This window comes from Cherax quadricarinatus, chromosome 90 (assembly GCF_038502225.1).
Source record: "Cherax quadricarinatus isolate ZL_2023a chromosome 90, ASM3850222v1, whole genome shotgun sequence".
Classification (NCBI taxonomy): Eukaryota; Metazoa; Arthropoda; class Malacostraca; order Decapoda; family Parastacidae; genus Cherax; species Cherax quadricarinatus.
The window spans coordinates 12071183-12094597 of NC_091381.1; the positions used below are offsets into that span (position 1 = coordinate 12071183).

General features: G+C 39.8%; 1 protein-coding gene across 1 annotated transcript in view; it reads right to left on the minus strand.

Annotated features, from left to right (window-relative positions):
- LOC128693278 (uncharacterized) overlaps positions 1-23415 on the minus strand; it is a 586781-nt gene that overhangs the window by 418891 nt on the left and 144475 nt on the right. The window lies entirely within an intron of this gene.

Consider the following 23415-nt stretch of genomic DNA (forward strand, 5'->3'; position numbering starts at 1 on the left):
ACGCTGCTGCAACAATTCACAACAAACTCACACAATGGAATAAGATACCAACAAATAGTGAAGAAATCCACAAAAATGCAACATTTTTTTTATTCACTAACTCACATCCATGTGCCAGAGTAATGCGCAGCTAATACACTACAATAACAAATTTTGAAAAAATATCCCCATTACGTAGCAACAGAGCTGCTAGAATTATTCTCAACTAAACCAGTAAACAATGACAGGATCACTGAACATTAGCCTATAATGTGAAACCAGGAATAATGAACATCTACCGCATAAAATAGAGGTGGGAATTCACCACTAGCCCGCTCAGCCTTGGCTAGTATAATTCACAAATGACCTAGACGTCGAAGCTGAAACTTGATGAGGTTCTTTCTAACCCTGGATCATTATTCGCTTGTAATTCAATAATGGGCTGAAAGGACTGAAATTAGATTTACTTTCATTATCATTGCGCGAGAAAAGACCAACAGACGTTTAGCTCTCGTCGAGAGAGAACTTAGCAAGATCTTCCAATTACTGACTGGTTAAAATTTGCTTAAAAGAATGGTTCATCAAATATTTTTTGCAGAATTATTATTGTAATGAGTCTCTATTATGCGTGTTTAACAAATAAACTGTTGTATGGGAGCTGATGTTCCCACACCTGCCTTTTAGGAGGCAGGTGTAGGGGATTCACGCCGCCACACCCACTTTATCAGCAGGCTGCTGAGGAAGGAAAAAATTCACACCTCTGCACTCGCCTTGTCAGAATTGTGGAGTGTGGGCGATACTTGTAGAGCACTCGTGCCCTGGTACCTGCCTAGGCACGAAGCGAGTGTGAAACACTCAGGGGTGAGATTCATGCCGCTGCTCTTAGATTATCACGAGGTAGGTATGGGAGTCTACCGATCACACACCTGAATTTCAGGGGACAGGAATGGGAATTCACGCCACAGCACCCACTTTATTCGGGGGACTCACCACAGAATTTGCCTTGTCAAGAGACAGGTGCGTGAGACTTACATCCCGCACATTTCTTGTCACTAGCCGGGTTTGGAGGGATAATGCCTACCTCCAGTCTACCTGGAGGGTATTCCGGGAATCAACGCCCCCGCCGCCCGGTGGATCAAGGCCTGATCAACGAGGCTGTTACTGCTGGCCGCACGCAATCCAGCGTATGAACCACAGCCAGGCTGATCCGGCACCGTTTTTAGGTATCTGTCCAGCTCCCTCTTAAAGACAACCAAGGGTCTACCGGTAATGATCCTTATTGCTGGTGGGAGGCTGTTGAACAGTCTTGGGCCCCGGACACTTCCTGCGTTTTCTCTTAGTGTACCAGTGACGCCCCTACTTTTCACTGGGGGTATGTTGCAACGCTTGCCAAGTCTTTTGCTTTCGTATGGAGTGATTGCTGTGTGCATATTAGGGACCAGTCCCTCCAGAATCTTCCAGGTGTAGATTATGATATATCTCTCTCGCCTTCGCTCCAGTGAGTACAAGTCAAGTGCTTCCAGGCCCTCCCAGTAGTTAAGGTGTTTGATGGAACTTATTTGTGCAGTAAAGGTTCTCTGTACATTCTATAGTTCTGCAATTTCACCTGCCTTAAATGGGGATGTTAATGTACAGCAGTATTCCAGCCTAGAGATAGTAAGTGGCCTTAAAAGGATCATCACAGGCATAGCCTGGTGGCTAAAGCTCCCGCTTCACACACGGAGGGCCCGGGTTCGATTCCCGGCGGGTGGAAACATTTCGACACGTTTCCTTACACCTGTTGTCCTGTTCACCTAGCAGCAAATAGGTACCTGGGTGTTAGTCGACTGGTGTGGGTCGCATCCTGGGGGACAAGATTAAGGACCCCAATGGAAATAAGTTAGACAGTCCTCGATGACGCACTGACTTTCTTGGGTTATCCTGGGTGGCTAACCCTCCGGGGTTAAAAATCCGAACGAAATCTTATCTTATCTTATCTAGCATCTCTTGTCTTGAATGTTCACATTATCCATCCTATCAGTTTCCTCGCAGATGTAATAGTGGCATTGTTGTGATCCTTGAAGGTCAGGTCTTCGGACATTACCACACCCAGGTCCTTCACATTATTTTTCCGCTCTATTGTGTGATTAGAGTTTGTAGTATACTCAGTTGTAGGACAAGAAATATATACAGTGAAGGTGGTAAGGGTGAAAGCAAAAAATCAATAATTTATCCGTAATTATACGTTCCTGTGTCTTCAGTAGTCATTTACTTATCAAATCTGAATTTATACAATTGTTTTTATTTTATGGTGATTGAAAACAAAGTGCTGGCTCGTAAATCTAGTGATCTATGGTCATAGACCGACACTACAATTCATCTGATGTAATCATTTCACTTCTAAATCGACAAGATGGAACCATCACTATTAGGAATCAAGAAAATGATGGCCTACTGGGCCAGGTCTACTACCAGCTTAAGCCAATGACCCAACCTAGCCAGGTCAGGTCATATCAACTTAAGGAAGGAGCATGGCATTAGACCTAGTAACACAAGTTAGTCAGGTCCAACTCACACCCACCCACACGCACTCATGTATTTATCGAACCTATTTTTAAAGCTACACAACGTTTTAGCTTCTACAACGGTACTCAGGAGTTCGTTCCACTCATCCACAACTCTATTACCAAACCAGTGTTTTTCTACATGTTCCTGAATCTGATTTTTTCATCTTAAAACCATTGCTGCGAGTCCTGTCTTGGCTAGATATTTTTAGTACGCTATTTACATTCCCTTTATTAATTCCTATTTTCCATTTAAATACTTCAATCATATCCCCCCTAATTCTACGCCTTTCTGGAGAGTGCAGATTCAGGGCTCTCAGTTTATCCTCAGGTAAAATTTCTGATACATGGGATCAACTTTGCTATCCTTCTTTGTACGGTTTCCAGTGCATTTATATCCATTCTGTAATACGGTGACCAGCACTATGCGGCATAATCTAAATGAGGCCTAACCAAAGATATATAGAGTTGAAGAAGAACCTGAAGACCCCTATTATTTATGCTCCTTGAAATGAAGCCAAGGATTCTGTAAGCTTTATTGCGAACACTTACGCACTGTTGACTTGGTTTTAGATTACTGCTAACTAAAACTCCCAAATTCCTTTTGCAATCAGTAATATTAAGATCTACATTATTTAGTTTATATGTGGCATGGTTTTTTCTTGTCCACTGTTTACAACTTTGCGTTTGTCTCTCTTACACTGCATCTGCCACTTCTCCGACCACTGCATCAGTCTATTCCAATCATCCTGGAGTGCTCTAATGTCCTCATTAGAATGAATTAGGCGACCCATTTTTGTGTCATCAACAAACTAGCTTATGTCGCTATTTATTCCCTCATCAAAGCCGTTTATATAAACTGTGAACAACAAAGGGTCCAACACTGAACCATGTGCAACACCACTCGTGACGCGCCGCCCCCACTCGGGTTTCTCCCCATTGATATAAACTCTCTGCTGCCTATCTGTCAACCATGCCTCTACCCAGGATAAAATTTCTCCTATTCCGTGTCCCTTAATTTTCCTCAATAGCCTTTGATATGGAACTCTATCAAAAGCCTTAATGAAGTCCATTTACACAATATCGTATTCATTACCATGATCTACATCCTTAAATACCGTAGTGAAGAAAGTTAGTAAACTGGTAAGACAGGAACGCCTCTGTAAAACCGTGCTGAGATTCATTAATCAATTTATGCCTTTCAAGATGGCTACGAATTGCCTCGGCAAATATTGATTCCATAAATTTTCCCACTATGTAGGTAAGGCTTATTGGTCTTATTGGCACTGATTCATAAAACTACATTATGTAGATTTAACCTATGATAAAGTAGTTAAGTTAAATACTGTGACTTATTGTTAGTCGGAAAACACATTCTCCAATATTATGAAGAAAATTATTTGATTAATGAAACTGCACCAATAAAATTACACAACCTAAAATCAGGAGAAATCTTTCTTTGAGGAAAACACATCAACAGTAAAAGTTTCAAGCTGACTAGGAGATGCATTCTCCAGCTATGGCTCAGAATCCAACATCTGCAGACACACAGCCTATCCTCGAAAAGTGTTTCACCTATGTCATACCACGTATCCGCCATTAAAGAAAGATGCCCTTCACAAATTTTTAATTAAAATAAGAGGAAAGGTGCTAATTCGGTAAAGGCCAAGTAGGACCTGTGGAATGGACGGTATTCAGATTCGATGTAACAGTGAGTAAGTCCAGTTCCTCAGATGAAGAGTCCCTCTCTAGCATCAGGAAGCATAACCTAGTTAAATACTGTAAAATATTTGAATATCTTATCGAAATTAAGTGTGATAGTGGCGCCTTCACACTAATTTAATAAACCAAATTTTGTTAAGTAGGATACACGATTTTTGAAATTTGGAAGACGATCTTCTGATCGCCAAATTTCCTTTTTCCTTATCTACTTTAAGCATTTCTAATGCACTTAAAATTATCTTTAATCGTATTTATTATCAAATTGACAAATTGACACAAAATCTAAATTCAATAAATTAGCATTTGCAATTAAGATCCATCAACAATTAAATGTTTGCAGACAACCAGAAGAGTTATTCTGCTTTCACTACAAGGAAACCAATTTATTTAAATTAAAGTTGCAATTTAAAATTTGCATAACTTAAAATGAAAGACGAATTTTTTATTAATAAGGGTTATCAACTATAAAAGTTTGAAGATTTTCAAAAAAAGGCATTCTCTAGTAAATGATTTCAATCCAACGATTTTAAGTCTCTTACCAATTTCTTTAGATTTTCAAATGTGTAGTTAATGGGATTCATCCTTCTTATGGAATGTATCAGCGGTATAATATTTAGAATTCAATATGACGAAGCATTTTCTCGTTATTTAATCAAAATCAATATCACGGATTTCAACGATGGCATTTTTTTAAATTGATTTCGCTTACAAATTTTCTCGCACACACAGCTGACATAATGGGAACTCTTCTGGCCCTGAGATGAATTACCATTTAAAAAGTGAATTCAATCAGAAGACGCAGATTCAAATATATTTGACGTCATTAAACTGCATTAAAATTTCACTCTGTTTTACACATAATACTGGAAGATATGCAGCTACATAATTGAATATTACTCTTTGATCTCGTCACATTAGGCTTTTGGAAGTTACAGAACCATTTCATGATGCTGGGAATGAGTTCATCAACTATGGTCATAGCACTCCAGTTTTCAGTTTAGTAGAACTGAACACTGGAAGTCCATCACATGACAGCTTCTCATGTTACAAGCCAAATAGAGAGGAAAAAGTTGGAGAAGACAAAAAATTCTGGTATCCTAATAAAAGATCCTTTTCGTCGATAACTAATAACACATAAATGATAATTTTTCTTGTAGTTGTTCTAGCATTTTTGTGATTGTCACTGTTGTCGTTGTTAAGGTTGTGTCGTTGTTGTCATTAGAGTTTAGTTGTTGGTTTTAATATATTCACAAGTCTTTTCCTTAAGTTTGATTAGAGACATTATTGAATCAACAAATTATATTAAATAAATAGGTATGAAAAACTGTGGTATTGTTCTGTCAGGAGTAATTTGGAAATTTCTCCTGACGTGGATGTTTGCTATGTGTAACCTACTCTGTGAAATGTTTTCTTTTTTTTCAACTGTCCAAGACCTCTAACCAAGACCTCTGATCAAGACCTTCCCTATCATACTTTTCTCCTGAAGTAGGTGTTAATGGTAGCCTTAACACAGTAGAGCTTCTAGTGATCCTGAGGCCTATCCTGCCTTACTTGTTCACTTCTGGAACGATAAAATATCATACTATACAAAGTAATAGTATGTTTTCCATCGCCTATATAGCAGAGAGCAGAGTCCGAGGATACGATACGATGCTTGGTCTTTCATTACGATTAGATCTTATCAGCTATACAAAGGTCGTTGTGGCTGACTCAAAACCTGTTCACCACCAACAATATTTTTATTCACAAAAATATGTAACCATGCTTTTTCCATCGATCAGTAAATTGGAGCACAGATGATATAATAAACATATGACATGACATATATCAAAGAGAACTGCAGAATTACAGTAGAGGCACTAATGTTGTTTTTTCTGCTAACAAAAATTTTTTACGACTGCTGGTCAGAGCAAACACTTTTAACACGAGTTCCTTACCCAGATCACCTCGGTAGTGCAACATTAATATCAGTTTACCACTTAATCGAGTAACTCAGTGAACCTGTTATGGTGTGCTTAATTTCGCCGACACAATTACTGCTTTCTATGTTTCTCTCTCTCTCTCTCTCTCTCTCTCTCTCTCTCTCTCTCTCTCTCTCTCTCTCTCTCTCTCTCTCTCTCTCTCTCTCTCTCTCTCTCTCTCTCTCTCTCTCTCTCCCCTTCTTCATCCAGGTCATCAGTTCACTGTACAGTCATTTTAAATATAGCTTGGAAGACTACAAATGCCAGATATCTGAGCTGTAGACAAAAGCACACATACTACATCCAATGTCTCCGAGGGTTGTGATGTCCTGATGGTGGTCATGATGAACCACACTTATATACACTTCCTACGAAACCTGCCTTCCAGGGTAGTTATGTCTGTATTTATCCTGTTTTTTCCTGGACTTCACTTTACAACAGGATGGTCATATTTCTGTTTATATGATGAGCTAAACCAATGGGAGATTTTCAACTGAAGTCGTGTTGGAGACTAGTTTCTCCGTCCTCCATCAATAAAGTGCCACTAACGTCCTAGGACACATATAACAATAACTATATGCATCTCAGGAGGTATATACTGATAGATATACTGATATACCGTGAGGTATATCTATCGGTATAAAAATCCGAATAGTATATATTTATCTAGAAACATGCGCCAAGGCCAGTGTTAAAACCGAAAAGTTCATTGACATCATTGTATATACTCCAACAATTTATTTTAATTAAATTTTAATGAATAAAGAAATTTTTTAGGGTAATATGTAGTCTTAATAACTTTAGTTTAGTTGATGAACTTTAAACATAACAGACTAAACATTCTATACTGCATCACAGATGCCCAGAGAAAATGGAGTTATATTTCAGCACTAACACTGAAATAGTCAGGAAGTGTGCTAGTAGCTCACCACATCCCAATAACCATTTTATCTTTGCTCGACATCTGTTTTTTAAGTTCACGGAAGAGTAAACTCCTATAAAACATGAAAATGGGGCAATGAAATACTTATATTTGTCTGTCACTTATTCTGTGGAACTTTTGGCCATCAGATTCAGTTTTCTAGTAATTTTTTTTTAGGAAATTCTCAGCAAGTTTTGATAGAAGGCAAGGTACAGGGAGCCAGACCAGATCTGCTGACGCGGAAATACGATTAAGGAAGCAGAGATCAGTTTAGTGATGAACGAGTTACTGCTGAACCAGCTCATCCTTAAACTTCTACGCAAGCGTGTAAATATAAATAAGAACATAAGAACATAAGAACGATGGAACACTGCAGAAGGTCTACAGCATTCAGGAACGTCGTTATGTCCCGCGCTGCAGCCACTCCTAAAATTAAAAAAAAAAAGCGTGTACTGTAGATACCAAGACAAAGAGGATATCGCTATGTCTTACGCTGAAGCCTAACCTTAAACTTAAGAACATAAGAACATAAGAAAAAAGGAACACTGCAACAGGCCTACTGACTCATGCGCAGCAGGTCCATGTGTCCCCCCCGGATTAGCTCAATGACCCACCCAGTCTCTTCACCTCCACTCAAGGATGGAGCACGGCACCAGACCCAGCAGCACAATCTAGTCAGGTCCAACTCACACCCACCCACACCCACTCATGTATTTATCTAACCTATTTTTAAAACTACACAGCGTTTTAGCCTCAATAAGTGTACTCGGGAGTTTGTTCCACTCATCCACAACTCTAATACCAAACCAGTGCTTTCCTATATCCTTCCTGAATCTGAATTTTTCCAACTTGAAACAATTGCTGCGAGTCCTGTCTTAGCTGGAAATTTTCAGCACGCTAGTTACATCCCCTTTATTTATTCCTGTTTTCCCTCCTAATTCTACGCCTTTCGAGAGAGTACAAATTCAGGGCCCTCAGTCTATCCTCATAGGGAAGATTTCTGATACATGGGATCATCTTTGTCATCCTCCTCTGTACGTTTTCCAGAGCATTTACATCCATTCAGTAATACGGTGACCAGAACTGAGCAGCATAGTCTGAATGAGGCCTAACCAAGGATACATACAGTTGAAGAACCATCTGAGGACTTCTATTATTTATACTTCTAGATGTGAAGCCAAGAATTCTGTTAGCGTTATTGTGAACACTAATGCACTGTAGTCTTGGTTTTACATTACGGCTAGCCAGAACTCCTAAATCCTCTTCACAATCAGTAATATTAAGATCTACATTGTTTAGTTTATATGTCGCATGGTTATTTTTCTGTCCAACATTTAGAACTTTGTATATGTCTATATTAAACTGCATCTGCCACTTCTCCGACCATTGCATCAGTCTATTCAAATCATCCTGGAGTGCTCTAGTGTTATCATTAGAATGAATTGAACGGCCTATTTTGGTGTCATCAGCAAATTTGCTTATGTCGCTATTTATTCCCTCATCTATGTCGTTTATGTAAATTATGAACAACAACGGGCCCAACACTCATCCCTGTGGAATACCGCTTCTGACGTGCCCCCATTCTGATTTCTCCCCAATTATGCAAACTCTCTGCTGCCTATTTGTCAGCCATGCTTCTACCCAGGAAAAAGAATTCTCCTCCTGTTCCGTGTGCTTAAGTTTCCTCAACAGCCTCCGATGTGGAACTATATCGAAAGCCTTATTGAAGTCCATATACACAATATCATATTCATTACCATGATCTACCTCCTCAAACACTTTAGTGAAAAAAGTTAGTAAATTCGTAAGACAGGAACGCCCCTTTGTAAAACCGTGTTGAGATTCATTAATCAATCCGTGCCTATGAAGACGGCTACGAATTGCTTCGGCAAGTATTGATTCCATAAATTTTCCCACTATGGCGGTAAGGCTTATTGGTCTATAGTTCGAAGCCAAGGACCTGTCACCTGCCCTGTAAGTAGGTATTCCATTTGCCATTTTCCACTTATCAGGCACTATGCCAGTTTGTAGTGATGTGTTATAAAGTTTAGCCAAAGGTATGCTAAGTTCCTCTTTACATTCCTTTAAAACCCTTGCAAACAGTTCATCAGGGCCTGGGGATTTGTTAGGTTTTAGTTTCTCTATTTGTCTGAGGACCATATCACTAGTTACCACAAACGTGCAATCGTCCTGTTCGACATAATCTATTATTTCAGGAATATCGCTAGTATTTTCCTGGGTGAAAACTGAGAGGAAGTAGGTATTGAGAATTTCACACATATCCTTATGACTGTCAGTGATCTGACCAGAGTTTCTCTTGGAAGTATAAACACATATGCGGTATAATGTGATCCTTTATTGACAACGTTTCGCCCACACAGTGGTTTTTTCAAGTCACAAACAGATCTAACTGGGTGGAAGGTACGCGAGTATTATAGTCAGGTTCAGAATGCTGGGTCAGGTGGAGAATGCTGCATCTGATGATCTACCGAGTGGGGTTATAGAGTCTAAAATCTTGGGTAGCTTGGAAGGGAGATTGGATAAGTTTGTCAGCAGACCTTCTGCAGTGTTCCTCCATTCTATGTTCTTATGTGGGATAGCGATGAAGAAGTTTCTTGGCAAGTGATTCAGCTATGTTATAGAAGCCATTGTTCTGGTTGAAGTTGTCGGATATAGATATAAGCGATGATTCCACTATTCTTCGGTATTGAGTGTTGTCTTCTCTGGCGATAAGTCTTGAGTTTCTGTAGTTTATTAAATGGTTGTGTGAATTACGGTGTTGTACACAGGCATTTCTTTTATCGTCAGATCTGCTTGCGTATTGGTGTTCCGAAATACGTGTTTGGAGGTCCCTTGATGTTTCGCCCACGTATAATTTGTTGCAGTCATTACAAGGGATTATGTATACCCCTGCAGAGGGGGGAAGCTTGTCCTATCCATCACTGGTAATGTCCTTGATGGTCGTGGTTGTGGACGTAGATACTTGGAATGATGTATTGGAAAAGATGTTGGTAACTTGTTTGGCAATGGAGTTGGTGGGGAGGACTATGTATCTCTTCTCGGCAGTGTCTTCTCTGGGTGTGTTGAAGATGTTTAATGCCCGCCGTCTGCAGTCTCTGATGAAGTGATGAGGATAGTGAAGTTTGGAAAATACTTGTTCAATTATAGTGCATTCTTCCTCAAGGAACTCATTGCTGCAGATACTGAGTGCGCAGGAAAGAGCCTATAATTACACCACGTTTAGTTTTGGTGTCTTTGTGAGAGTGGAAGTGGAGAAGATCGTTTTCGTTGGTGGGTTTCCGATAGACTTTAAAAAGAAGTTCATGGTCAGCTTTGCAGAGAAGAACATCAAGGAAAGGAAGAGTGTTGTCGACTTCTTCTTCAAGTGTGAACTGGATTGAGGGCTCGACCTAGTTGAGCTTGTCTTGGAGAGCTTGAACGTTGAAGCGTTTAGGATTTATGAGGAGAATGTCGTCAACATAACGGAGCCAGGTGACAGACGAAGGAATAATGTAGGAGAAACGCTCGGCTTCCAGATGTTCCATGTATAGGTTCGCCAGGACGGCACTGAGTGGCGAATCCATGGGTAGTCCAAAAGTCTGCTGAAAGAGGTGATTTTCGAAAGAGAAACACGTAAAGCCAACACATAGTTCAACAAGGTCGATGAAATCGCTGGCTGGAATAGGAAGATCAAGTGAATCGTCCATTTTCCTGCGCAAGAGATCGATGGCTTGTGTAGTAGGTACTTTGGTGAATAGAGAAGTTACGTCAAGGCTAGAGAGTTTTTTGTTCTTGATGTTGATGTTGCGAATGCGATTGAGAAGATCAACCGAGTGTTTGAGATGTGCGGGACTGATGGTGCCCAAGAGTCTAGGGAGGTGTTTTGCTAGAATTCCTGAGAGTTGGTGGGGAGCATTGCCTATTTCCGAAAATATGAGCCTCAGTGGGACACCAGGCTTGTGAGTTTTTGGCAGGCCGTTCATTCTGGCAGGTCTGGGGTTCCTGGGTATGGTGAGCAGAAGTTTCTTCCCTTGTTCTGAGGGATTCAGAACAAGGAAAGAAACATGGTGTAATTATAGGCTTTTATCTGCGCGCACTCAGAATCTGCAGCAATCAGTTCCTTGAGGAAGAATGCACTATAATTGAACAAGTATTTTCCAAACTTCACTATCCTCATCACTTCATCAGAAACTGCAGACGAAAGGCATTAAACATCTTCAACACACCCAGAGAAGACACTGCCGAGAAGAGATACATAGTCCTCCCCACCAACTCCATTCCCAAACACGTTTTCAACATCTTTTCCAATACCTCATTCCAAGTATCTACCTCCACAACCACGACCATCAAGGACATTACCAGTAATAGACAGGAAAAGCTTCCATCCTCTGGAAATATAAACACATATGCAGTATAATATGATCCTTTATTGACAACGTTTCGCCCACACAGTGGGCTTTTTCAAGTCACAAACAGATCTACCTGGGGTGGAAGGTACGCGAGTATTTATAGTCAGGTTCAGAATGCTGTGGTCAGGTGGAGAATGCTGCATCTGATGATGTACCGAGTGGGGTTATAGAGTCTAAAATCTTGGGTAGCTTGGAAGTGAGATTGGATAAGTTTGTGAGCAGACCTTCTGCAGTGTTCTTCCATTCCTATGTACTTATGTGGGATAGCGATGAAGAAGTTTCTTGGCAAGAGTATAGAAGCCATTGTTCTGGTTGAAGTTGTTGGTCATAGAGATAAGTGATGATTCCAGGATTCTTCGGTATTGAGTGTTGTCTTCTCTGGTGATAAGTCTTGAATTTCTGTAGTTTATAAAATGGTTGTGTGAATTACGGTGTTGTACACAGGCATTCCTTGTATCGTCAGACCTGCTTGCGTATTGGTGTTCTGAAATACGTGTTTGGAGGTTTCTTGATGTTTCGCCCACACATAATTTGCTGCAGTCATTACAAGCGATTATGTATACCCCTGCAGAGGATGGAAGCTTGTCCTGTCTTTTACTGGTAATGTCCTTGATGGTCGTGGTTGTGGAGGTAGATACTTGGAATGATGTATTGGAAAAGATGTTGGAAACGTGTTTGGCAATGAAGTTGGTTGGGAGGACTATGTATCTCTTCTCGGCAGTGTCTTCTCCGGTTGTGTTGAAGATGTTTAATGCCCGTCGTCTGCAGTCTCTGATGAAGTGACGAGGATAGTGGAGCTTAGAAAATACTTGTTCAATTATAGTGCATTCTTCCTCAAGGAACTCATTGTGTCGGTATTTTAAACCATTTATTTCCTTCCATCCTCTGCAGAAGTATACATAATCCCTTGTAATGATTGCAGCAAATTATACGTGGGCGAAACATCAAGAGACCTCTAAACACGAATTTCAGAACACCAATACCCAAGCAGATCTGACGATACAAGAAATGCCTGTGTACAACACCGTAATTCACACAGCCACTTAATAAACCATAGAAACTCGAGACTTATCACCAGAGAAGACAACACTCAGTTGTGATGAATGGTTTGAAAAACCGACAAGTTGAAGATTGAGACACTTATGCAGCATATGGGAATCTTTATTCAGGAAACGTTTCGCCACACAGTGGCTTCATCAGTCCAATACAAAGAGGAAGGCGTAAGGAGAGGAGGAGAATGAGGTAATCAGTCCCTCAACCTGGAGTCGATGTGTTCAGTCCATCAATCTTGTAGAATGTGTGTGTGTGTGTGTGTGTGTGTGTGTGTGTGTGTGTGTGTGGACTGAACACATCGACTCCAGGTTGAGGGACTGATTACCTCATTCTCCTCCTCTCCTTACGCCTTCCTCTTTGTATTGGACTGATGAAGCCACTGTGTGGCGAAACGTTTCCTGAATAAAGATTCCCATATGCTGCATAAGTGTCTCAATCTTCAACAACACTCAGTACCGAAGAATCTTGAAATCATCGCTTATCTCTATATTCAACAACTTCAACCAGAACAATGGCTTCTATAACATAGCTGAACCACTTGCCAAGAAACTTCTTCAATGCTATCCCACATAAGAACATAGGAATGGAGGAACACTGCAGAAGGTCTGCTGACAAACTTATCCAATCTCCCTTCCAAGCTACCCAAGATTTTAGACTCTATAACCCCACTCGGTAGATCATCAGATACAGCATTCTCCGCCTGACCACAGCATTCTGACCCTGACTATAAATATGTAAAGTAAAAGGACACAAGTGTAACTAATGTGACATTTTATTGTGGCAACGTTTCGCTCACCTGGAGCTTTGTCAAGTAGAAACAAGCAGTATATGGACTGATGAAGCCACTGTGTGGCGAAACGTTTCCTCAATAAAGATACCGAAGAGTTGCACATGTGTCTAATTTATCAACAGAGGGTATATAAAGGCTCAGAGTGAGGTGCAATACTAGTGAGGTACCATTTCGATGTTCACTAGTGGTAGTAGTAGTAGTAGTAGTAGTAGTAGTAGTAGTAGTAGTAGTAGTGACAATATGGTAAAACAATTAATTCGTACATTAGTAAAAGGATTTAAAAGCTATTACTTGGGCATCATCATCGGGTTTTTCCTAAGAACATACCGAATTTGTAGTCCTGAGTTTCTTGACGAGGAATGTACATACATTCACCAAACCTTCACTGAGTTACATTTTCCTTCCTTTTTCATCAAAGACTGCAAGAAAAGAGCTGTAATAAAGTTGGTAGAATTACCGACAATATGTAAAGTAAAAGGACACAAGTGCAACTAATGTGACATTTATTGTGGCAACGTTTCGCTCTCCAGGAGCTTTATCAAGCTTGATAAAGCTCCTGGAGAGCGAAACGTTGCCACAATAAATGTCACATTAGTTGCACTTGTGTCCTTTTACTTTACAAGAAAAGAGCTCTTCAGATCATTAATTCTCCACGCACCAACTCCACTCTCAACCAAGTTATAATTCTTCCCAACAGCCAGGTTGCAGTGAACGTTTCTAAAGTACTTTCGCAAGCTAACACCAGAGTCGCCATCGCTTCTAGCACTTCAATATAAGATCTAACCAGAACAAAATCAAAGCACCACGAACCAGTCAATGCAGGAGTTTACACTATACCCTGTGGAGGCTGTGACAAGATTTATGTAGGTGAAACAGAAAGAAACCTCGACACCCGCCTCAATGAACACATTTACGCATGTAGGAACGATAACTTGAACAACGCCTGTGTACAACACCGAAATTCCACCAATCATCTCATGAAATTCAGGGACGCCCTATTAGCGATCAAAGAAACTAATTCCCGCAGTCGCAAGTGCCTTGAATCAGCACTGATCGCTGTTTCGAATACAATTAAACAAAACAACGGCAGCTTCACCATCTCTGAAGTCTTAGCGAGAATCCTCCTGAAAACAGTAAACCCTGCCATCACATAGTCTCTCCTGTTATACTACACAAAGCACATTACAGAGAGTGAACACTGAAAAAGGCCTTCTCTATCCAGTCTATATTTGTCCAACCTATTTTTATGTTACCCAAGTAATAGCATTTATATCCTTTTACTCATGTACGAATTAATTGCTCTACTATATTGTCACTACTACTACTACTACTACTACTACCACCACTAGTGAACATCGAAATTGTACCTCACCAGTGGGGTGATAGAGGCTAGGACCTTGGGTAGCTTTAAGAAGAGACTGGACAAATATATGAGTGGGAGGGGCTGGGTTTGATTGGTGTCAAGGGGTACGGGAGTTATTTCTTGAGTAGCTTTAGGTAGATGTCGTTTTGATAAGGACCTGCCTCGTATGGGCCAGTAGGCCTTCTTCAGTGTTCCTACATTCTTATGTTCTTATGTTCTTAGTATTGCACCTCTCTCTGAGCCTTTATATACCCTCTGTGTCCATATACTGCTTGTATCGGCTTGACAAAGCTCCTGGAGAGCGATACGTTGCCACAATAAAATGTCACATTAGTTGCACTTGTGTCCTTTTACTTTACATATTGTCGGTAATTCTACCAACATTATTACTGACTATAAATATTGGCGTACCTTCCACCCATGTAGATCTGTTTGTGACTTGAAAAAGCCCACTGTGTGGGCGAAACGTTGTCAATAAAGGATCACATTAAACTGCATATGTGTTTATATTTCCATTGTGTCGGTATTTTATACCATAGTTACTCTTATGGAAATAAATGGTATAAAATACCGACACAATGGCAATATAAACACAAATGCAGTATAATGTGATCCTTTATTGACTACGTTTCGCCCACACAGTGGGCTTTTTCAAGTCACAAACAGAACTACCTGGGGTGGAAGGAACGCGAGTATTTATAGTCCGGTTCAGAATGCTGAGGTCAGGTGAAGAATGCTGCATCTGATGATGTACCGAGTAGGGTTATATTGCCATAGTTACTCTTAAGTGGGCCTATCTTGTCCCTAATCTTACTTCTGTATATCTGAAAGAACCTTTTTGGGTTAGTATTTGAATCCCTTGCGACCTTAGTCTCATAATCCCTTTTTGCTTTTCTTATTCCTTTTTTTATTTTTCTCTTTAATTGACAGACAGACAAACAGAGGACTCACAGGTAAGGACCCACGAGGGGCGAGGGGCAAGTGGGGACACGGCGAAGAACAGACGGTGAGAGGAATGTCTTGAGTCGAAGAGAGAAGACTCAGGACTAGACCCAACTGCTAAGCCTGGAGAAACACTGACGAAGACGATGTAGAATGCAACAGGAACTCTGCAGGTGCTGACTGCATCTTGCTGGATGGAAATAACTGTGGCTTGATGGTGATAGGTGGCTGCAGGCGACAAGGAAGGAGCTCATCGTTGATTGGTCAGTTCACAGAGGTTTGGTGGTTACTTGGAGTTGTGACGTTGTTTCACGATGACATTTTGCTTGTTAATGTCAATTCCATTTTCAAGACTTTTAAAACGTTGCATTAGTATAACACTGATGCGTGTTAGCAGATGCTGATAGTCAGGATCTTGAGAAGATTCTTCAATGTGCTTTAGAAGTTTAGAAAGTTCAATTATAGCAACTTGGCAAGTAGAATCGGTGGTAAACTTGACTGTCCTTTTCCTTCCCTAATTCTTCCATTCTCTCTACACCTCTGGGTGTACCAAGAGCTCGTCCTTCTCATTATTTGTGCTGCCCTTGGATATAAACCTCTCCTCTACTTTGCAAATTGTTATCACATATACCATCACCTCATTTACTGATTTCCCTGCCAGTTCTGTCTCACTGAACCTCATGCAGGAATTTCCTTATGTCTGTGTAGTCCCTCTCTTGTAGTTTCTCTTCATTTATCCTGCCCTTCCAGCTTCCTTCTTCACTTGTAACTCTACTATGCATTCAAAACTCAGAACCACGTGATCACTAGTCCCGATGGGGCCTATTGTATGCAAAGTCCACAATATCTACACTTATCAAGGTGAATACTAGGGCCGGTCTTGCTGGTTCCTTCTCTCCTCTCTCTCTGCTAATGTCCCTAACGTGTTGATGCATGCGTTTACCAGTACCACCTCAATCATCTTAGCCCTCCACGCTTCTGGGCCCCCATGTGAATCCTGGTTTTCCCTGTAAATTTCTATGTGATGTAAATCACCCACAACCGGTAGCTTTGCCCTGCCCACATAAGTCCTTCTGGCCACTTCAGCCAGTGTGTCAACAATCTCTCTGTTACTTTCATCATAGTCTTGCCATGGATTCCTGCTATTCTGTAGTGGGTTATACATCACTACAATCACCACCCTAGGACCTCCAGTCTATAACCATGTTTTACTCTACTTCCTTCCCCAGTCCTCATGACCTTACATTTACTTTGGCTGAATTCAAGCAACATCTTACCTGATTGCTATTGCAATTTCTCCAGATACTTTTAGAGTGTTTTCTTGTCCTCAGCTATTTTTATTTTCCTCATTCTTTTTGTATCATCATCAAACAGAATATATCTGAATCAATCCCATCTGTAACATCATTCACTCGGCTGTAATACCGATTCTTGCGGAATCCTGCTAGTTACTCTTCCCAATTCTGACGTATTTTTCCTGGCAGTCACTCTTTGCTTTTTACCCCTAAGATCTACCGGGGTCAGTTCTCTGTTATTCCCGCTTACATTTAAGTCTCTTGGTGTGAAGTTATTATCAAACGCCTTCTTGCAGTTCAAAATGTGCAATGTATCCCTCCTTCTCTCTCTCTCTCTCTCTCTCTCTCTCTCTCCGTCTCTCTTAACGCACATACGTTTGATACAAATTCACAAGATAAGATTCGTATGGACTGTTAATGGAGCACCATATCTTGCTTCTTTAGTGTCTTCAAGTCGGAGTTCAAAGAAGAGAATAAGAAACTTAAAATTTGACTTGATAAGTATAGGAACAAATGTTACGTGGCTGAGGTTACTGAAGAGAAACAAGGAGTAGATTGGCATCCGTTACAGGTGGTAAGAAGTTTTAAGTAAATGAAGAAACATCAGAATGAGTAAGGGTAAATTTGCAGATTTGAAGGTATGAAATAGCTTCTCTGTTTTTCAGGACGAATATGCTTTGGTGGACAGTGAAGATAAAATACAACTAACTCCTCTGGTAATAAAGATAGGAATAATATTCTTGTGGTCGGTTACACATGTAAAATAAATTGGTCGTTTCTTGTGTGACAGAGATAGGAGAGTGAGACCGAGGGTGTGTTTCCCACGAGCTACTGTTGGCGACTAAGTTAACAGGTTGAATAAAATCATTTCAGATAATGGGAACCCACCGAAATGATGTTGCATTAGAAATGACAGAAAAGTGAAATCGAAGGACACTGAATGTGTTTGGCCACTTTCTCAACGGACGTGAATTACTAAATTTGGATGTGATTTACAGGCCTCCAACCTTGATAAGCAACCCAATATGCTTCTATAGGACTAAATTATTAAGGTGTCTAGAAAGGGAAATGATGGATTAATGGGAGGTTTAAATTTAGACAAACTGAGTGGAGCAATTTAGCAGAAAATCTTGAATCTAGTGACGTTCTTTATAAGATCCAAGATATTTTTTAAACCAGCTTGTGACAGAACCAACTAGATGAAATAAACTGTTTGCCTTCCTTCTTGCAATCAAAGAATTATTAATGAATAAAACTGAGGTTAATATTGGGAAAAGCGACCAACCTGGCCAACCTACTTATTTTCCAAATAGGTAAATTAGATCAAATAAAATAAATATTAAATAAATAAGCAATAGATTAAAACATCTCATAGGTCAAAAGAGAGACATTTACGAGCAATCAGGAGAGGAGAGGGGCACTTAAAAATAGATATATACATGTAAAACGAGAAATAGAAAAAGGAATGAAAATAGGCTAAAGAAATTATGAAGTTAAAGTCACAAGATATCGTTCAGTTTTATAGAAGTAAGATTAGGGACAAGACAGGTCCCCTTACAAGTTGTTCAGGTCAACTTACCGTCAGTGACAAGGGCATGTATACATTCTTCAACGCTTGGTTCCTCTCGGTTTTTAGATTAGATTTTGCCACCGAAATGGCTGGTTTATTATGCACCTCATTTTCATCCGGTGGACGATAGCGCAAGAGTATATATGGATACACGAGAGGCCTAGGAACTAGGCCCTAAAAGAGTTAACATGAGTACATCTGGATTTATATCTACAGTTCACTTATCTGTTATAGACAAATTTAGGAAATTTGATTAATATATTTGATATCTTATTTTCATTAATAAGATATCATGAAGTGTCACTCAGTTTATTATACCGTCCATCTCTATACTCCTCAACAGAGGACAACTACGCACCTAGTGTTCTAGATAGTGACCATAAAGCTAGTCACATATTTTGCATTTGGTATGATCATCATCATCAGTGTGTCTCCCGAGCTGTCAGAATTACTTATAACCAAGCCTAAGCCTGGCCACTGCTACATCAGTCAGTCTGTTCACATTGGAATTGCTCCATAAACGTACTTATCTGCGTTCATGTTATCATAATAGGTAATAGATCTACTCAGGCTTCTAATTGAATTCCTATAACATTCATTTTCTTTATTTACTTCTTTCATAATATTTTTCCTAATGCTATACACAGATACACAAAAGTTATATTCTACATTATCCTTTAGGATAATTTTCTTGGCTAATGTATCAACTTTATCATGAAGGAGTAATCCAATATGTGATGGAATCCATAATAATTACATATTAATTCTCTTCTCCCCGATTTTTGAGTATCTATAATGGCTTCTCTAATGAGCATTTTTTTTTTAGTTTTTACGCAAGAGCATACTACAGAAATTCTATATAAAAAATATAAAGGTCAGGACTAAAATATTTTATGCATTATCAGGGTATAGTAGTGACATTGTTTTAATTTATCTGTTTGTCTGTGAACTAAGTAAATCTCCGAGTGTTGATGAACTTTTCTCAAGGGTTTTAAAGAAATGTAAAGAGAAATTTAGCAAACCTTTTCATTATGTCACTACAAACTGGCATTGTGCCTTATAAATGAAAAATGCCAAAGGTAAAGCATATGAACAAAGCAGGAGACAGATCCACAGCTTTGAATATAGACCAGTTAGCCTAACCTCCATTGTGGGAAAACTGAGGGAATCAATAATTGCCAAGGCTATTCGAAGCCACTGGTCCGTACTTGGCAGGTACTTTTCTAACCTAGACTCGCTAACAAGATATCTGCCCAACCAACTTTCACTGTTAACTAAGGAAAAAGCTTTGATAACCCTATTAACTTTTATGCAAGTCCCACTCAAATACAACCCCATTCACCCATGTATTTATCTAACGTATATTTGCAGCTACCCAATGACCCTTCTAGGTAGACTGTTCCACTCATCGACTACTCTATTTCCAAACCAGTACTCTCCAATATTCTTTCTAAATTTAAACTTATCCATTTTGAATCCATTATTCCGAGTGCTTTCTTGAAGAGATATCCTCAGAACCTTATTTATATCTCCTTTATTTGTGGCCATTTATGTTCAGTTTTTGTTCGTGTGGAAGATTTCATTGTACAATACCTTCATTAAGCATACAATTCCCATCCTGTGGTAAGAAAGTGAAAAGATTACAGACGATAAATTTTGATAACTAAACATGTTACAGAGGTTCTGAATAATGAATATGTCTGGTAATAATCGTAATGAGTTATTGATAAAGACATGAATTAAATCACAAATATAACATATGTGGTTTTTAATTATTAACATTACCTTTTACCAAACTGCGGCAGGCCAGGACTCGACCCTGTGAACCTTGTACCGCCTCTAGAGACAGCAAAATGTATGCATCACCTTACCACTACGCCACCGATTCTACAAGAGTCATTTCCAGTTTTTACGATCAATCTGGAGGGGCGTTCAGCAATACTGAAGAAAGTCTGGAAGGTTTTTATCCAGGGGATTAAATGGGTTAGTCTGAGTTTATTTACTCGAATGAAAACTTTTCTTTCTTGTCGTTGTTCGTGAGCTTTTTCTTTTCCTTCCTTAGTCGAATTATCAAGTCCTTTACAAAATTCATTCTTCTGATGTTGCTATGAAATACTGTCGGTTCACAATTGGTCTTTGCTGCTATGTCTTTCTCAAACTATCTATTAACCTTTCACTTAATTTCTAACCAATCTGCTCTCTTCTTTGTTCTAGTCGGTCTTTTCTCATTTTTATCACTCTTTTACACCTTTCAGTTTTGCTTCCTTTCATCTCTACTTAAACAAAGAACTCTCTCTTCTTGATATGAAGGTCTCTTCAGCTTCCCTGCGCTAGGTACTCCATAATCTCTTCCAATGACATACTTTTCAATTCACTGTCTTAATCCTCTACATTCAGTATGTCTCTCAACCTCTCAAAACTCTTCCTTCTAATGTCTAGCTCTTCACGATCTCCACCTACTTACTGTATTTCCCTCTATCTTTAGTTCCACTAGGTATTCGAAGTTTAGGACCGAATAATCGCTAGCGCCTAGATGGGTGGTTCTCATATTCTATTTCACGTATGTAAAGTAAAAGGACACAAGTGCAACTAATGTGACATTTATTGTGGCAACGTTTCGCTCTCCAGGAGCTTTATCAAGCCATTACAAACAATACATGGACACAGAGGGTATATAAAGGCTCTGAGTGAGGTGCAATACTAGTGAGGTACCATTTCGATGTTCACTAGTGGTGGTAGTAGTAATAGTAGTAGTAGTAACAAAAATAATACAATATGGAAGAGCAATTAATTTGTACATGAGTAAAAGGATATAAAAGCTATTACTTGGGTAACATAAAAATAGGTTGGACAAATATAGACTGGAAAGAGGCAGGTTTTCTCAGTGTTCACTCTCTGTAATGTGCTTTGTGTAGTATAACAGGAGAGACTATGTGATGGCAGGGTTTACTGTTTTCAGGAGGATTCTTGCTAAGACTTCGGAGATGGTGAAGCTGCCGTTGTTTTGTTTAATTGTATTCGAAACGGCAGCTTCACCATCTCCGAAGTCTTAGCAAGAATCCTCCTGAAAACAGTAAACCCTGCCATCACATAGTCTCTCCTGTTATACTACACAAAGCACATTACAGAGAGTGAACACTGAAAAAACCTGCCTCTTTCCAGTCTATATTTGTCCAACCTATTTTTATGTTACCTAAGTAATAGCTTTTATATCCTTTTACTCATGTACGAATTAATTGCTCTTCCATATTGTATTACTTTTGTCACTACCACTACTACTACTACTACTACTACTACCACTAGTGAACATCGAAATGGTACCTCACAAGTATTGCACCTCACTCAGAGCCTTTATATACCCTCTGTGTCCATGTATTGTTTGTAATGGCTTGATAAAGCTCCTGGGGAGCGAAACGTTGCCACAATAAATGTCACATTAGTTGCACTTGTGTCCTTTTACTTTACATATTGTCGGTAATTCTACCAACTTTATTATTTCACGTATGTCAAATATACCAGTGATAAACAATAGATTTGGTCTTGCTGATTCAGTAAATTTTCTCTAACCACTCCCATCAACTTAGCTCTGTACGTTCCAGTTCCCAGGTCACCCAATTTATTTCTCTGTTGAAGATTGAGACACTTATGCAGCATATGGGAATCTTTATTCAGGAAACGTTTCGCCACACAGTGGCTTCATCAGTCCAATACAAAGAGGAAGGCGTAAGGAGAGGAGGAGAATGAGGTAATCAGTCCCTCAGTGTCTCAATCTTCAACTTGTCGGTTTTTCAAACCATTCATCACATTATTTCTCTGTGGTTGAAATCTCCCGTAGCTCGATCGCTAGCACACTCAGCTAACACAATGAGGTCCGGAGGTCGATCCCCCGGTAAGGCTGGAAGCATTAGAGCTTATTTCTTAAGTCACCTGCTGTCCAATGCTCAACTGTCAGTAAAATGGGTACCAGGGTGTTACTCGACTGGTGTGGGTCGCATCCTGGGACAAAACTGACTTAATTTGCCCGAAATATCTACATAACAAGGGGGCTTTCTATATATTAGTATATCACTGATGTCGGGTAGGCCTGTTTAACTTGTACATGTACTTGTAGAAATAAAGATTATTATTATTATTATTATTATTATTATCATTATTATTATAAATCGCTTTGCTTCAACTCGAAATGCACTTTTAGCTGATTCTCCTATGTTGCCAACTATTGCTTGTTTGTTGGTTTTATACTCATGCCTCGGTGTCCCATTGTTTTGTGGCGGCTTGTATATCACTGCAACTACTACTCTGAGCCCCCTAATCATAAATGAACACACTGAAATCATTTTCCTCTGTTTATTCCTCTCATCTCATCAAAACTCCAGTGATTTCTAATAATTGGTGCCACTTCCCTCCTCCCCCATTTCTTCAGTCTTTCCTTAACTCTTGATATCTCTTGGAAATACGGGATCAAATATATCTCTCAGTTTTGTTTGGCGTAACCTTAGCTGTTCTTTCCTTCAAAACATCGCTCTGGTTAAATAAACCATCTGCATTAATGTACCACACACTGACACTACTTTCCAATATCATGCACTGGTTTAGGCCTATTTTCTTCTCCTGTAGCTCATGAAACAGGATTGGGGGAGATGAGCTGGTGTTGGTATGGGCACCTTTATCGTGGGAGGGGTCAGGGAAAGAGCTAAGGGCAGGAAAGAGAAGGGGATGTGAAGGGTGTAGAGAAAGGTGAAGGATGAAGGGAGTCAGTATTAGTGATGGTGTTGGTGGGAGGGGAGGGCTGGGTCAGAGTTGGTCCAGCTTGGAAAAGGGATGAGGTTGCATCTGGAGCAGTTCACTTACTTAGGGTGTTCCCAC